This window comes from Arachis ipaensis, chromosome B4, assembly GCF_059453495.1.
Source record: "Arachis ipaensis isolate K30076 ecotype BB chromosome B4, ASM5945349v1, whole genome shotgun sequence".
In the NCBI taxonomy this organism is placed as follows: domain Eukaryota; kingdom Viridiplantae; phylum Streptophyta; class Magnoliopsida; order Fabales; family Fabaceae; genus Arachis; species Arachis ipaensis.
Window position 1 is genome coordinate 136,480,222 of NC_142439.1, and position 14,341 is coordinate 136,494,562.

The following is a 14,341-nucleotide window of genomic DNA, read 5'->3' on the forward strand; positions in this document are numbered from 1 at the left end:
CAGAATTTGAGGTGCCACAAAGTCTTTCGTGGGAGTTTTTAAAAACCTCCACAATCTATTTAGTGGGGGGTTTTGTGTATGTTTAGTGGGGGTTTTATATTGAATTTTGTGACAATTTTAAATCACTTTTGTGGCAGTTTAAAACCCGCACAAATTAATTTTTCAATTTAACAAAAATTAATTATTTTGTGAGATTTTCAAACCTCCACAAACCTATAATTATGCATTTATTTTTAATTTCAAATCATTCATTAACCCCATCTCATTTACGTACTCTCATCTCATTAATTAGCTACTTATCAATCACAGGATTTTCTATCAAAATTCAACTCTCATCTCATTAATTAGCTACTTATCAATCACAGGGTTTTCTATCAAAATTCAACACCAACAGTGTGTTTTTCATGTGGGTCAAAATACACATGGATCAATTCCATGGAGCTTCCATTCATAATTTTTTACCCCAATACAACCAAGAGGTATATATTACAAGAACAAACATGAATCTAAAATTAAATTGCACTACATGAGAGTTACAACTTTATCCAGATTGTGAGTGTTCTTCAAAAATTGAGCAAATGAAGCAGGCTTGTTTTCCATTAACTTATAATAATATCCAAAAAAAAAAAGCAGTTTTATACCCAATATGGAAGTTCAATGAAACTACAGAGAATTTTAAAGTAACTAAACCTCAAATGAACTACTTGCATCTGTGGATCCTTACATACTTTTTCCAGCATCCTACAAACCAACACCAAATCAAATTAATCATACAAAAAAAAAAGAATGGCAAAACAACATATCATTTAAGGTCTTTAAACCATATTACAAGAAATTTTAATCAACAGGAAGAATATCATATTGAAGAACACTAACTTTTTGGTTGATGGGAAACTCTAAACTGTCCAGTGGTCTAAGCACTATCAGCGGAAAGAAGATGCCTATTTCACCTTGAAAACAAAAAGAGTGGTGCAGAAACAAATTAGACACATTAAATCAATAGTGGTCTCTGCTAAAAACTTCTATGAGATTTGCAAAAAGATATTACACATACTTTGAGACTCTCTCTGAATCGTAACAACAGCACCAAGAATATTCCAGTTGCATACTGCCAACAAAGAAGAACAAAATAACAAGATTTACAAGTAGATCCTTAAGAATATGCTAAAAAAATGTAACTTAGTTCAACCAACCTGAAATATGACAGGAAATTATGAAACTGAAGCTGAAAATAATGCATATGAAAGATATCCCTTCGCCGAATCAATTAAATGAAAATTCTTTGTAAATGAGTGGCTAACTCCCTCCAACAAACCCTGAGAAAATAAAATAAAAAATAAAAAATTCAATTGTCGTCAATTAAGAACAAAAAAGAATAATTTGAAATATTGAGAAACCAATTCATAGCAATGTGAATGAGTTTTAAAGAATAATAAAAAGACAATAATGTACCGTCCTTCCATAAGGTTTTATTTAAGAAAGAAACCATTAAATACAAATATCAACATCAAAACAAAAGGAAATGTAAGTTTTCTTTACATCATCTTGACATTAATTGTATTTGTAGATCTAATGGACCAAGTATATCACGGAAAATCAAATAGACCTGAAACTTGGTCCAGAGTAAAGCAAAAAAAATGCTTATGCATCATTACAAGGAACACAAGTTTTTATGAATTTTGCTACAACCTATATACTAGCAATTAATAGATGCCAGAATCACTTTATAACCTGCAGAAGTTCAAGAGATAATATCCTTGTCTTGGTTGTAACTTTATCATTATCTTCTTTTATGAAACAAATTAAACACTTTTTATGAAATGCAGAAATTTGCACTTCAAAACAGATTACTTATGTAAGAAATGGTTTCCATTTTTTTTTCCTGAAACAACTATGTAATATACCACCAAATTAAGTTCATGACCAAACATCCTTAACAAACATCATTAAGGCTCATGTTCAAAGGCATAGTACAGCCAAATTTAAAGATAACTTCACTCAAAAGGCAGGTTAACTGTAAAATTATTAATTTTTACCCCATTATTCCTGTGAACAAAATTGATCAAATTGCTAAAATGTACTAATAAATCTTAAGAGATACAACTTCAGCAATACATGATTAGATAAGATGAATAACATATTAGCATCATTTATCACTAAATGCATTTCTAACTTGTTACTTCATGCACAATGCTTTTATCAAGAGTTTACCGAGGATAGCATTTCTAACTGGTAGCTGCATCCATTATCCAGTTCAACATCAAGTGCACCAAAAAAGGCAAACAGAAAAATTGGTAATTCAGAATTCCAAGCACATATACAACCCAAAACATCGGAATAAGTCTGTGTGTACACCATACAGTGATGCAATTTGTCAAATAAAAGAGGGATCATATTGTTGTTGGAGCAGATCATGATAACAAAATGTGTTTTTAGCTATTTTAAAAGTGGACAATTCTATATGTACTTAATACTTACATAACTTTTGGTGATGTACATAGATGAAGCATTTGCCAAAACGTATATTTGATATCCATTTGTTGCCACTACAATGCATGATCAAATCATAGAGAGAAAATAAAGAGTTAACAAAGTAGAAATTAGAACTAAAACATAGTGAACAAAAATTATAAAGATATATAAATTTCCCAGTGTGCTGTTTGGATTTCCTTATTAGAATCATAACACAAAATCCACAACAGCGAAGGGCATACACCTGCTTCATCGGACACAAATGAGCAGTGAATTATGACTATTCAATTCAGAAATTCAAAATCAAATCTACTTAATCGAACTATTTTAGAAATCACAAAAAAAGCAAGAGTATTAGAGCTGAACCTATTCGGTTTCCCTCCTTATATATTATTTGCCTCCTTATATTAGCGAAGTCACTCTTCTCTGATCTCAAAAGTTATTGCAAAATTTATTGTTAACAAAGAATAAATATCATCAAATTAATAGGGAAGAAAAAGAGGTACCAGCGGCAGTTCAAAGGAAAAATTGGAGTGAGAGAAAGCGGCGTGGACGAAGAAGCTTGGGAGTGAACAGATCTAAAAATGGTCCAAATCCACATTAATCAAATTTAATTGTATCCTTGAATACAATATAAGTGAATCTTGTAACAGACATTGGGTTTAAAAAAATAAATAAAAACAATTTATAAAATTAATGCAGTATTTTGCATTCAAATAAAATGGTAAGATACCTTAAGCACTCGATCATGTGTTGTCAACCAACAACGAAACACAAATTGCTGTATAGCAGTATGAATCTCTAACAAATGACCGCCCAAATTTGGACCATCATTTAACAAATATATATTAATACACTCAATAAGCTTGCGTGATATCTTTCCCTCTTCCCTAAAGAAAGAAACCAAGATAGGACATTTTGTATCTGAGCAGAAAATAATAGTAGAGACAGTTAAAATAAAATGGAAGCAACATAAGAGTACCTGATCAACAAATAGATCCTAACAAACCCCTTAACAAGGTCTTCTCTTATACTATTAGGATAGTCCCTAGTAAGAATGAAGTGCCAATATATAGCGGAAGACCTCCTCCTTGGAAGTATAAATATTTTTCACATTGAAGCTTGCTTCAACTTTCTCAATGTACAGAAACACCAACTCTTGCCAAAAAAAAGAAAGAAAACAAAAATCAATGAATATATAAGATTAAAATGATCATGTTTGACGAGATGTAAAGATAATGCATGCCTCAAACAATCTATGATATGATCAGATTTAATTTACAGTGAACAAATAAGATACAGTATCGGTTCATCGAACAAGAATTAATACAACGATTAAGAGAACAAACAATTCATCAAACACTTAGAGTGCTTGCAAATTTGAAACAATGATCATCAATTAAGAGATAATAAAACTCATTGAATGTTATATCATATAGCAAAGCATTCAAAATCTGAAAATGAAAAACAAAGAAAATGAATAAAAAGGAAAAAGAGAAAGAGAACCGAAAATTGAGAAGGAGTGGAACGAAGAAGAGCATGCAGAAGCGAGAGAATGCCGATGGAGAACACAAGAATCATTTGCGGAGGAGAGTTGACAGAAGAGGTGCTTTCTCTTGGTCTCAGAGGCTTTCTGGCAACAGCATAAAGGAGATGAACTTTAGTAGTAACGACGGCAGCAATGGCGGAGGAGGCGGCGACGGCGGCAGAGGCGGCGACGGCGATGGAGATGGCTATCGCAATGCTAGGGTTTCAGTGAGCTCTCATCCTCTGTTCTTTCTCTTCAAGTATTTTCTTCGATTTTGAAAAGAGTTTTAATTATATGGTAATTTAAGTGGTAACAATGAGTTTTATTCTTAGTTATCTTGTGGGAGTTTATCAAAATGCCACAGATAAAATATGTTATGGAGGTTTTTAAAAACTCTCACTAAAAAAGACCCACAAATATATATAAATTTTGTAGTGATAGTTGGATCCGAATATCCGATTATTATCCCCTTTGACATATCCCTATTGGTCCATGTGCTATATTTTAATTATTTTAATGTATTTCTTTAATTGATACCCATCATAAGATGTATGTCTAATTATTCTCCTAGACATTAGATCTTTTTCTTTTTAATAGATTAGACAAGTATGCACATCTTTCCATTTTAGATATTATAACATGCTAAATTTATTCGTATTACACATTTACTTACACAACATTTAAGGATTCTCATTATTCACTATTTGATATTTATAAAAAATAGGGTTGCTACACATTCAAGTATTTTTTTCATCTAAGTTTATTTAAGTAGGTCCAACACCAACAAAAATCAGCAATTCTATATCATTACCTCATATCCTCACCCGAAACAAGTGAAATCACTTCACTGCATCTACCCAAGGAGCTCAAATAATCTCTTTCAATAATCATCAGATTAAAATTAATCATATTATTACTCCATCTCAACAAGAACAGCCCTCAGCATCAACTGACACCAGCATGAGGGACCTCTCAGTTGTACAAACACAAGCAATACATACAAGTTGTAAGACCCATAATTTAAAAAAAATTTGTTACGAGTTAATTATAATTTATTTATTCATTAAAGATTTTATTTTTAGAAATTATTTTATTAAAAGTAATTAAATTAAATTTTGACAATTAAATTAGAAATTTTACTTAATTTTATAATTATTGAATAATTTTCTATATTTAAATTATAGAGCTTAACAGTTGTAAAAGAATAAGAATTTTATACAATTTATTTAAATAATAGAGATTCTAGAATTTAATACTTTAATTTTATAAACAAAGAAAATTAATTATATTATCTTCAATTTTAAATTAAAATATTTGATTAAAAGTCAATTAGTAAACTAATAATCAAATAACATTTTAAAAATAATTTTAATAGATTAAATTAGGTTTTTGATTATTATTATTATTATTGTTGTTGTTGTTGTTGTTGTTGTTGTTGTAGATCATTATTATTATTATTAGTAGATCATCATCATCATCATCATCATCATTATTATTATTATTATTATTATTATTATTATTATTATTATTAGTAATATTAGTATTAGTAGTGCAGGAGTAGAGTACTCCATTCAGTCGCACCCACACGCACCAAATTGAGTTGGGTGTTGCTGTTAGTGCTTGCGATGAAGACGAAGAAAACTTTTATTGTGGAAGGGCTTAGTAGTTGCCTTTGATTATATATTATGAGATCTGAGAGAAAGAGAGCTGAAGAGGGAAGAGAGGGCTTGAGAAAGAGAAAGGGAGAAGAGGAAGGAACAGTGGCGCCGGAGGAAAGGGAGACCGCCACTGCAGCTGCGCGCCGTCACCGCGTCCTGCTGCTCGAGCCACCACCGTCCAGCTCGAGCCACCACCGCACCGTTCATCACCATCGCAAGGAAGCCCAAAACCGAGGGAGAGAGCTGCATGGGGAGAAGGCGGCATCGCCGTCTGTAGAACCCTCGTTGTCACCGTGCAGAGTCGCCGCCATCGTCATCATCGCGGGCTACTGCCGCTGCGCGTGTGATCGTCGCCGCCTCTGAGTCCGTCACCATCGAGGCTGGTCGCGGGTAGAAGAAGAAGAGATCTCCGTCACCGCCGAACCAAACGCATGAGAGAGAAGGAGCCCGCGGGAGAGGAGCTTGTTGCCGCCGCTGCCATGGCTTCCTTGCCATCGCCGTGGTAGGGTAGTCACCAGAGGGAGCCGCCGTTGTCGGCGCCACCGTCGGGGTTACCGCCGCTGCTGCCGCCGGTAAGGTTTTAAGTCGGTTTTCGTTTCCTTTGAATTTCCGGGAGCTTAATCATCGCTGTATGTTTGTTTCAGTCGCCGTTGCCTGAGTTCTGGTCGCCGCTGCCGTTCGAGGTGGCTGCCGGAGCTGCCGCCAAACCGGTTCATCAACCGCCGCTGTTTCATTTTCTTAGTTCGGTAAGTATTTATGTTTCGAAAATCCGTGTTAATATTCTGTTATGTTTGGTTATAAACTCTGAAGCTCTGGTAACGCAGGGTCGTGTTTTGAGCATTACATGTCGCTTTTAAGTTGCTGTGAGTGCTGCGAAAGTGACCAGGGACTGAGTTTGCGGTTGCTGTTGGTTTTGGGTTAAGAGAAATAGTTCCGTTGACGCGTTGAGTTATAATTTCGACGAGACGAGGTAGGGGTTTTCCTTAAAATATATTTACATTACAGAGTTGTGATAAATAGATATTGATGCAAAAAGATATACTTCTGTGATTATATTTGTCTTGTGGATGTGATGGTTTGTTGAACTGGATTATTGGTTGTTTGATTGCTTGAGTAATGTACGATTGTTGATAAGAAAATGGGTTTGAGAAGTTATTTACTTGATTATTATGAGAAGTGGTTTTCTTTGGTTTGAAGTTAGAGCGGTTTGATTTTGAGTCGTTCTGATTTTATAAATGATTTAATACTTGAACTGGTTTGATTTTAAAAAGAGTTTTATTATTGGAATTGGTCTGGTTTGAAAATATTTGATACTAGAATTGGTTGAATTTCGGAAAGTGACTGAGTTTTGGAAATGGTTTGAGAAATGTTTGGATGGGACCCGAAAATGGTGGCAGTATTCGAGTTTTAGAGGAGATGCTGCCGAAATTTTATAAAATTAGAAGTTTCATTGAAAGTAGTTATTTTAAAAAGGTTTTAAGTATTATACGATTTAAAACTATCTCATTTATCAAAGGAAGAGTTATGTTTTGGATTGGGAATTGTTAGTGAACGGAATGGAAAGAAGGATGATTGAGAATTTTCTCTGAAATATGGTTTTTGAATGAATTTGGAAATGAGATTTGGATTAATGAATGATTATGAATGTTGAGAATGTTGAGATATGATCTTTGAATTATTCATATGGCTTATGAATTTGAAATATCTGAGATACGAGGTTCCCTTGATTAAGTGCCGTGGCTTGCCACCACGTGTACCAGGTTGAAAACTCGATACTATGTTGACCCTACGATGTAAGTGTGACCGGGCACTATATAAATTCCTAGGAATGTTTACCCCCATTGAGCAATATTGATTATTTGAGAAAAACTATGCATAGACTCTTGGGGATGCACGTCGGGGGACAGTCTAAGGACAATTCAGACTTGTCGGGTTGGCTGGATAACCGACAGATGAGCCTCATCAGCCATAGGACAGGCATGCATCATATGCATTTGTATGCTTTGCTTGAGTTTGAACTTGTTTTGGTTTGCCTAATTGCTAAACTGTTCTTAACTGCTACTTGAACTATTTGCTGTAACTGCTACCTACTTGTGTTTTCCTTGTCTGTCTTGCCTGTGTTTGTCCTGGCGTGCTACATTTGAGAATTAATCTTGGTGCTGAATTAATGATTGTGTTGTTTGATTGTGTGGTTGGTTTCTGATTGAGATTTTCTTTTAAGAAAGGAAAAGTTTCAGATTTCTGAAAGAATAAACATTGTTTCTTTGAAAAGGTTTTGAACGATTACCTATTGGTTTTTAAAAGATTCATAAGGCAATGATAATCATTGAGCTTGAAAATAGTTTTCTTATAAAATATCTTCTTATGACAACTTTGAAACTCCGTGGTGAGACCGTGTGGTTAGGTTCTCACCCCCTACAGCTTTACCTTTTCAGGAACCGGATGAAGAAACATTAAGAAGAGTTAAAATCCGTTCGGTTTTATATGTTGTTGAATTAATTAGATTATTTTCTTCCCTCGTCTTTGTTATTATAATTTTTGTAAGAGGGATAGGAGTTGTATGATTTATATATATATTATATTATAAGATATTATGAGAAGTCTTGTATATGAATTTATGCCTGCTTGTTTTTTTTTTAAAGATAAAGTATTTATTTCCGGTTTTCAAAGAAATCAGCGATACGGTATTGAGTCACAGGCTCCTATTTTAATATTTAGTACGTAAAGTAGTCGTAATACTTCTTGCTATCAGAGTGGCGCAGCCGGAAGCATGACATTCTGGTAGTGAGGGTGTTACACAAGTAATACATGATAAAGTACAAGTAGAACAAGTAGCACATAATCAGGTAACATATCATATATGATATAGCAATTCAAAACAAATAGGCAAACCCAAACAATTCAAACTTATGCAAATGATGTATGCCTGCCCTATGGCTGATGATATCATCTGTCGGTTATATAGCCAACCTGACACGTCCTAGTAGCTAACCATGGACAGAAACACCCATGCGGAGCAAGTGGGCTTGAGCTACAACCCCTTTGCTACTACCTGATTAACCCAGAGCCAGTGGAACAACCACTACTGCGGCTACTACCCAGGCAGGTGTTTAAAAGCTCAACCTGGAGCGAGTGGAATCACCACTACTGTTGCTACTACCCAGGCGTCACAATCTCTGACCTGGAGTAAGTGGGACGAACCACCACCCTTACTACTGTCCAGGATCTCAAAACATACACTGACCTGGAGCAAGTGGGACAAACCACAACCATTGCTACTGCCCAGGATCTCAAAACATACATTCATTCAGTTTAAAATCAATCATCATTGTTATCAAATCTCAAATATTAACCTGGAGCAAGCGGGATGAACCACAACCCTTGCTACTACTCGGGTTTCACAAATACACAATCATTCATAATCACTCTTCATTATTATCAATTCTCAAATAATGACCTGAAGCAAGCGGGACGAACTACGACCCTTGCTACTACCTAGGTATCACAGACATACATTCATTCAAAACTCCATAATTAAACTCATTTATCATAATTCTACTTTTCCATCTCATACCAGAGCAAGCGGACAATGCCACTGCCATCATTATTCATTTACCACATTCGACATTAATCATATACATATACATATTCAGCCATAATTCAATTCTTATCACAGCCATCCGGCTCATACTATACACAGCACTTCCACCATCATCCTCAGCAACTCATACAATCATCATTACTCATCATTCATCATTGATTCTCACTTTACTTCACTCACAAGTTACCACATGTCCTAGCTTCTTTTCATTACTAGGCATATTATAAAAATTTAGGACTTAAAGGATGAAAATGGAGGCTTAAAAGTCTGAAATTCGGCTTTAAAAACTCAAAAATCACTTTTTGCTGAAAATGGGGTCACGCGTGCACGTTGCCCACGCACATGCGTGGAAGGCGGAAAAATAAAGTGACGCATGAGCGTCGCCTATGCGCATGCATGGGAAGTAGAGAGGTAGGGTGACGCGTGCCCGTCAGCCACGCCTACGCGTGGAGGCGTTTTGTGCTCCTCGCAAAAACCCAACACACTACCATCACAACTCTCTGGAATTTGTACCACGCACCTGCATCAATACAGCGTCGCGTACGCGTCGGCCAGCGCACGCGTGAGAGAGTAAAAATCGTGAGTGATACGTGTGCGTTGGCCATGTGTGCGCATCGGAGTACGTTTTACCAAAAATTTTACTAAGTTTAAAAAGCGGCAGGATTACATTTTCAAACTCCAAACTTCCGACGGGCATAACTTTTTGGTTTCGTATCATTTTCCACCCATTCTTCGAACGGCATAAACATCTCGGATCCAATGTTATTTCTAAACAAGTTTGATACAAATCGGGGATCCGGGGACCAAGTTATACTCCGTCAAAGTAGGCTAAAATCACAATTTTCATAAAAACTAACAAAACCAAATTTTCAACACAAACCAATTTCAAACCTTTTCAAAACCAACCAAAACTTACCAAATCAACCTCAAGCCTCCTCAACTCATATTTTCAACATTCTCATTAAATTCACAATCCACCAATCCACCATTTTGGCCAATCTCAATTAAATAACTCAATTTCAAACAAAATACCATATCATATATTTCATTCCACATCTCAAGTTCCAACAATACCAATTCCATCAACCCCCAATACATATAAATCCATGTTATCATATACAACTCACGTGCATTATCAACAAAGACATCAATTCTTCCTTCAACACCAATAACCACATAATCCATACAATCCCTTGTAACCAAATAACAACAATCACAATTCCCTTCAATCTCATATGACATCACACAATACACACATCACTTACCTTCCTTACCTCTTTCTGGCCTCCGGCCCAAAATTCACGACCTTCGGCCCAAATTCACAATTTAAATGCATATTCTACAAACTAATATTCATTATCCAATTTATCGATTTCTCAACACACCAAACATACAAATTCACACAATTCTCAACCCAATCATTAATTTACATTGCATATCAACTATACATTTTAGTACCAACCATTTACACAATCCAAACTTAATCATAGGGGCATCTAGCCTAGGAATTCTCATTACACCACACGGTACTTAAATGAAACTTAAACCGTACCTCTTGGAGCCAAGCCAATTGAGCCTCTTCTTTGGAAGTCTCCACCAACCCTTAGCTCCAAGCCTCACCAAAGCCCCACAAGCAATATCAATCTTCCAATTGTGCACCAAAATCACCTAATACTCTAACATAATCAATTTTCACACTTAAAATCAACCTAAGGTTCATGAAATTGATAAATCACAAGGGTTAGAGGGTTTTTTAGCTTAACTCACTGTACTTTATGAGGAATATCACTAATGGCTCATACTAGAGAATCCCTAAATAACCAAAATCACAAGATTTCCTCAAAACCCAAACCAAATTCGAATTTAAAGAGAAAAACAAAAACTGGGCAGAGGACAGTAGAATACTCATCACAAAACTTAGATAGAATTGTAGAGGATGAGAAGAGTGACACGTGGTCGCAAACGGCTCATCAATCGGAGTTCCGGATCAAAAGTTATGGTGATTTGAAGTTTGGAAAGCTAGGTTTTCTTTCTCTCTTCTCTCTATCCGCGCCACACCCTTTCTTTAGGGTAAATGAGCTGAAATGCTCATAACTAATGTTTATATGTTGGGTCTTGGGCCCACTTAGTTCGGTTCACTTGGTTTAGTCCGTTGGCCCAATTTTGGGCCAAAACCTTTAAGATTAGAGTTTTAAATCGTATTTTAAATATTTCTAGCTTCCCAAATTATAAATTCTTATTTCATAAAATTATTCACTTCTAATTAATTTTCTCAACCACAGTACTGGACAGATCGCAGCTGGTACTGCCGGTCAAATTTCCAGTGCGCATTTTTATTCAGAAAACTATGTTTTCCGACTCAAAAAAATTCACTGAGTCCAAATATCATATTTAAATTATCACATTACGATTGCTAAATTTTATAACCATATTCGCTCTTATTTTAATTTATTATTTTATTAATTACGGTTTGACGGGTTTTACAAACCTCGCAAGATCTTCAATTGGAAAACAACACACACATGTAGGCGGTAAACTATCATGAACCCCACACAACATCCTCTTTTAGAAATATGTAGGTGGTACACCACCACGAACCCCATATACATCTCGACACTGAGCAAGTGGTAAACCACCACGAACCTTGCCAGGTCAAAGCTCAAAACAATTTCATTTTTATTTGAAAACCAACATCACTCCTTATAATCTTTTCCAAAACCCCCAAAACCACCTTATAAAAAAACCAAGTTCTTCTTTCATACAAAACGCAATTCTTACTTAACCAAGATTTTTTTTCCAAACCAACTTCAAGACTATTTCAGATTAAAACGTCTTTCAAAATGCTAAAAGAATCATCTATTAGTTAAACCTCACGGCAAGGTCTCGAGACTTTAGGGAGGATGATAACCAATCTCGTTCTTTAAAATTATTAAACTCCTTGAATCATAATTCCTTAAAATGTAGTTCTTTCATCAAACTCAAAACGTAAAACTTTTCTTAATAAATCAAACTCAAAACATAAAGCCTTTCTTAATAAGTCAAAACTCAAAATATAATCCTTTCTTAATAAATCACATTCAAAACATAAAGTTGTTCTTAATAATTCAAACCCAAACATAAATCTTTTCTTACTAGATCAAATCTAAGGTATAACCCTTTCTATTAATAGTTCAAACTCAAAACATAAATATTTTCTCAATAAAGCTCAAAACATCATTCTTTCATTAATAAATCAAACTTAAAGCATAGTTCTTTTTGTAATAAATGGAAATCAAATAATATAATTCCAAAATCAAATTTTATTTTTAAGTAGTTCTTTAAACAAAGTCTCTGAGTTTCATAAAATTTTGGCAGCACCTCCCCTAAAACTCAGACTTTCGCCACCCTTCAAGGGTCCTAACCAAACCAAACCAAATGCCTGTCAATCATTCAAATCACTTTTGAATTCTCAGAATCATTTCCAACAGATCAACAAAACCCATTCCCAATATCTCAAATCATTTCAAACGTCAATTCATTTTCACCATCAAATTAAACCCCAAACCAAGAAAAATCATTTTACATAGTATTTAATCAAACCAACTTTCTAATTTAATAATCAGAAATAGCCACAGCCCAATCATCATCATAATAACCTTAATCCAAGTATAAAACCCGACTAAACATCTTCAATTAATCAGTAAATCATTCAAACTCACGTTTACATTCATTCAAGGCAATTCAATTCAATTCATAAGACTTACGAAATCATAAAAACATCATTTTCATATTAATATCAACTTAAAACACTTCTCGATAGTAAATTAAGTTTATAAAATCGCCCCTACCTCGACTCGTCGAAACCATAACCCAACCGCATCAACGGAACTTTTTCTCTCAACCCGAAACCAACGACAACCGAAACCTCAGCCTCTGATTACTTTCGCAACAATCATAGCAACTTAAAAGCGACGTGCAACGCTCAGAACATGAACCTACGTTATCAAACCTCAGAGTTTATAACCAAACATAACAGAATACAAACGCAGGGGTTTTCGAAACATAAACACTTACTGTAGTAACAAAACAACGAAACCGAAACCCCGAATCAACCCGGTAGCAGCTCCGGAAATAACCTCAAGCGATTGCGGTGAGCAAGAACCCTGGTGGCGGCGACTATAACAATCACGCAGCGTCAGCAATCCTCTCGGAATCCAAAAGAACAGAAACCAAACTTAAAACCCTTACCGGCAGTGGTCATTGGCAACGGTAGCAGGGTTCTCCGGCGCAGAAGCTTGGCGGCGCACCCCATCAGTGGCGACGAGGCTCGCAACAGCAGCTAGGCATAGTGGCAGGGACAGCTCCGCGACGGTTCTTTTCCTCCGACGTGGCTCTCTCTCCTTCTCGCGACAACGCCGGCGACGTTGGTAGCGTGCAGACTGGCGATGACTCCTTACGGACGGCAACTGGGTGGCGCGACTCCTTCCTGATCGCGGTTCTCTCTCTCACCTCAGATCTATTCCACGATGACGATGGCTTCACTGACAGCAGCGGCGATGACGGCACAATGGCGACGGCGCAGGGACGGCGGCGTGACTCCCTCTCCTCGTAGCTCTCTTTGCGAACGCTCTCTCTCTTCCCTCCTCCTCTCTCCTTCCTTCCCGTTCCCGCGGCTCCCCTTTTCTTTCTTCTATTTCTTTCTTTCTTTTCTGTTTCAGCTGCTACTGTGTGTGTGTGTTGTTGGTGTGTGTGTGTGTGTGAGCCGTGGGTGAGAAGGGTAGGGTAGCTAGGTTAAGGTTAGATCAAATTAGGATTAGGTTTAGATGAAAAATAGGGTTTGATTTGGGGATTTTCGGGTTTAATTACAGTAGGAAAATTTGAATAAAATTGAGGTATAGGATATTAATTTAAACTCTAATTAATTTTTTAAAAATTACTTAAAAATATTATTTCCTGTACCAAAATACTAATTAATTAAAAATCAAATATTTTAATTGAAATTATAAGATAATAAGATTAATTTCCTTTATTTTAAACTTAAAGTATTGAACTATAAAAATATGAACTATTTAAATTAAATCATATAAAATTCTTATTATTTCA

At 35.6% G+C, this 14,341-nt stretch overlaps 1 long non-coding RNA gene across 3 annotated transcripts; it reads right to left on the bottom strand.

Annotated features, from left to right (window-relative positions):
- Positions 1–407: 407 nt before the first annotated feature.
- LOC107635044 (uncharacterized) lies at positions 408–14,004 on the bottom strand. Of its 3 annotated transcripts, none has more exons than XR_015880899.1 (12): positions 13,487–14,004; positions 13,313–13,414; positions 13,087–13,233; positions 3,455–3,630; positions 3,206–3,362; positions 2,979–3,050; positions 2,839–2,898; positions 2,479–2,546; positions 1,194–1,316; positions 1,055–1,108; positions 877–950; positions 408–741 (listed from the first exon to the last, which is right to left on the bottom strand). It is a non-coding gene; the product is annotated as an uncharacterized LOC107635044 (long non-coding RNA). The 3 variants fall into 3 exon arrangements; XR_015880901.1 differs by lacking the exon at positions 2,839–2,898 and adding an exon at positions 10,812–10,927; XR_015880900.1 differs by lacking the exon at positions 2,839–2,898.
- Positions 14,005–14,341: the final 337 nt, after the last annotated feature.